The sequence below is a fragment of the Quercus suber genome, unplaced genomic scaffold, assembly GCF_002906115.3.
Source record: "Quercus suber isolate HL8 unplaced genomic scaffold, Cork oak 2.0 scaffold_479, whole genome shotgun sequence".
Taxonomy (NCBI): Eukaryota; Viridiplantae; Streptophyta; class Magnoliopsida; order Fagales; family Fagaceae; genus Quercus; species Quercus suber.
Genome location: NW_027069930.1, coordinates 49452 through 53695, shown reverse-complemented (window position 1 = coordinate 53695; position 4244 = coordinate 49452).

The window sequence follows — 4244 nt, the reverse complement described above, 5'->3', positions numbered from 1 at the left end:
TAAGACTTGGTAAAAACCAGTAGATTGCTTTATTTTTGAGGGCTTATAGCAATAAAGGAACTCGTCAACTATGATTGGACAGTTCCCTTCCAGTGCCTCACGCCATAGCACTTGCATGGCAACTATCGTCCTCCATCAATTAGGGTTGAGTTGGTTTGGTATGATACCTAACCTATGGAAGAGACCTTTACAAAAAGAGTTTAAAGGGAATCTAAGACTTACTAGAAGATAAGAGGTATATACACCAAAACCAGAAGAGGGAGAACAACACCACTCCCCCTCTTTAGGTAGACGAGGTTTAAACTTGCTAGGAATTTGGTATTTACCTACAAGAGTTTTTAATTTACTCTCGTCCAGAGTAGACGCTACCTTGGGGGCACAACTATAGATTACATTCTCTTTCTCCTCTTCATCTTGAGGAGGACTAGGTGACCTTCTAGACGAGCTAGCCGCAGCCCCAGAAGTCATCCTACGTTGCATCTCCTGGAAATCCTTTAAAGGAAAATCAGGGACCCCAGACGAATAATGATCGTCTGAGGAACTACTATAACTACTATAAGTTGTACTACCCTCACTACTCTCATAACTACCGCCACCACTCCTAAAGGACATGTACTGGTACTCGTCTATTTCTCTCTCTAGGCGATTACTAGACGTAAACATAATTAGAAGAATGAACAAAGACGAAAACCTAAGGATGAAGAGAATGAAGTACCTGATGAGACTAGAAGATAAGGACTAGACAAGGCTCTTGGATGAAATGGCAGAAAGGAAATTATCAGAAACAATAAAGGGTAGGAGAGAGAATGTACATATTTATAGGGCCCAAAGGTGGGTCAATATAGCGATGCGGACCAACCAAAAATTGACACGTGGCATTTTCCTTGAAAAATAAATCGACGCAACCAACAAGCCAATGAGATTATGACACATGGCATAATCTAGAACAATAAAATTCACCCAAAGTAAAGACGACGCGTGGTACAAAAATTGACCATAAAAATATTGACGCGTGTCAAAAACCAATAGTTATACTATAATGTTCTGAACGACCCTTAGACATAAGGGCAATTGATGGTGAACTAAAAGTCGGACCATCTCCAGTTCGTCCATGGAGTCATCCAAGACCAAGAAGGTTAACCCAATATAGGAAGGCCATCCACTGTGGGTATGAAGGTTATCCATCAGGGAAGTTGTTGGACGATGTTCAGACCATGTTCTACCATTTAGAAGTATGAGCAAAATCCTTATTCATCATTATAACTTCCTATTAAGTTCTTAACTTCTAATGGCAATTGTAGAAGATAAGATTGAACCTTCCAACTTCTATAGCAGTTGTGGAAGTTAAGTTTGAACCTTATATGGAAGTTACTAAACAAGTAACCACTCCAAAGCTCACTATATAAGGACTCATCCATATCAAATGAAAGTAAGTTACTATTCCTAAAGTTGGAATTTTTGAGTTCTAGAGAGAAAAACTAGCTTAAGTATTGGAGGGTTCTTAGCCGGTTCACCCCAATCACCTTTGATCTTGTGTCTTTTTCTTTTTAGGCCTTCCAAGCAACCATTAGCCCATTGAAACTCGGAGCATTTAGCCTACTAATTTTCTTTGCATCATCACTAAGTATTGTTGTCCTATACAAATTAATTTATGTATACTTAAATTAAGTGATCTAAAAGATGAAATATTATTAAATATGAAATTACATGCGTTGATAGCACTTTTGAAATTGCAAGTACAATTTGGATAGTTTTTATTGTGGCCCATGGGTATATTGTATCAAGAAAAAAAATATTGGGTATTGGCTCCAAGCATTTGGATTACTTCAAATAGAAGGACTATTTTATATATTTAATAAAAATGACCGATACACTCTTGAAATACTCTCTATCTAAACATATCTCATGTATATTTGATACAGTTTTTTTTCCTAAAAACTAGCACACCCTAAACCTAGCAGTTTACTCCATTTCAAATCCTAAATTTTAGTTTTATAAAAATCCTTCCTGTGTAGCCTCACTAACAATAGATAAATTCAAATTAAAAAATTATATTAAACTCAAAAAAAAAAAAAAAAAGAGCCTCATATATATATATATATATTCCCCTTTTTCAACTGCACTTTTATATGGTTCAAAGATACATTCATTAATGAAGGGTGACTTCATTTATAAATAGTGTTATAAATGTCAAATAACAAATTCCATTTTGAATTCAAATAGAAGGACTATTTGAAATATTTAAAAAATCTTGTGTTTTTAATCAAATTACAACCACATAAAAAAAAAAAAAAAAAAAAAGGCTACAAAAAGAATGACCAAAATATACCCCTAAACCTAAAAATGACCAAAATACCCCCTAGGCCTAAAAAAACCAAGATACCCCTAAACCTAAAAAATGCCCGAAATACCCCAAAAACTAAAATATGACCAAAACACCTCTTGAAACCTAAAAAATAACTAAAATGCCCCAAAACCTAAAAAATGATCAAAATACCCTGAAACCTAAATATAAGGTATTTTAGACATTTTTTAAGTTTCAGGAGTGTTTCGATCATTATTTGGGTTTCAGTTTTATTTTGAACATTTTTATGTTTAAGAATGATATTTCAGTCAGTTTTTAGGGTTCATGGGTATTTCAGTTATTTTTTAGGTTTCAGAGGTATTTTGGTCATTTTTTAGGTTTCAAGGGCTATTTCAAACATTTTATTTTTAGGGGGTATTTTGGTTATTTTTTAAGTTTGTGGGGTATTTTTATCTTTTTAAGGTATTGGGGGTATTTTTGGTCTTTTTTTTCTAGGTTTAAGGGGGGTATTTCAATAATTTTTTAGGTTTAGAGGACAAACAAACAATTGGAATAAGTCAGTTTAAAATAATAATAATAATAATAATAATAATAATAATAATAATAATAATAATAGGCATTTTTGGTCTTATTTTAGTCATCGAGGGTATTTTGGTATCTTTTTCAAGCATGGGGGTATTTTAGTCATTTTCTATGTTTCGAGGGTATTTTGGTCATTTTTATATTTTGGGGGGGTGTTTCGGTCATTTTCTAAGGTTTTGAGAGTGTTTCGGTCAGTATTTAAGTTTTAGAGGCACTTCAGTCGTTTTTTAGGTTTTGGGGGTGTATCGGTCATTACGAAATAGATAAACACAAAGCTGCAATAGAATTTTAAAATATAAAATAAATAAACATTGATGGAGTCTAAACAATCAATCGGTAAAAGGAATATAAAATAGATAAACATTGATAGAGTTTAAACAATCAATTAGTAAAAGGAACTAATTGAAGAAAATCAATTAGTAAAGGGATTTTTCTTGTGATAGTCCAATTTGGTAATTATCTAGGTTTTAGAGGTGTTTCAGTCATTTTTTAGGTTTCAAGGGTGTATCGGTCATTTTTTATGTTTCCGCGATATTTCAGACATTGTTTTACGTTTATAAGGGTATTTTGGTCTTTTTTAGGCATCGGGGGTATTTCGGTATTTTGGAAAATTTCATGAATAGCCTCTTAAAAACTAAAAAAACACAAATGAAATAGGCCACACAAAAAAGAAAATGAGTAAACCCTATTATAGTGCATTTAAAAGCGCTGGAATAGGTCACTCACGTAAGGGAATGAGTAAACCCTATTACAGTGCTTTTAAAAGCGCTAGGATAGGTCAATCACATAAGGGAAGGAGTAAACCTTATTCCAGGGCTTTTAAAAGCGCTGGAATAGGTCAATCACATAAGAGAATTGGGTAATCCTATTCCAGTGCTTTTTAAAAAGCCAAGATATGTCTCTCTCATAAAGGAAAGGAGTAACCCTATTCTAGCACTTTTGAAAGCGCTGGTATAGGTCTTCATAATAAGGGAACGGGGTAATCCTATTCCAGCACTTTTCAAAAGCGTCGGGATAGGTCTCTCCCATAAGAGAAATGAGTAACCCTATTCCAGGGCTTTTAGAGCGTAGGGATAGGACAACTTTATTCCAGCACTTTTAAAGCATCGGGATAGGATACTTTGAAAAATTCAAATAATTCAATAAATCTAACCTATAGCGGCGGTTATAACACGCTGCAATAGGGCTTCCTATACCAACGTTTTTGGAAATCACTGCTATAGGCCTCCTATTGCAGTGATTTATACCAGCAGTTTCAAAAAGTGCTGCTACAGGCTCCTCCACTATGGCGATTTTCAAAAGCGCCAAAAAAAAAAAAAAAAAAAAAAAAAAAAAAAAAAAAAAAAAAAAAAAAAAA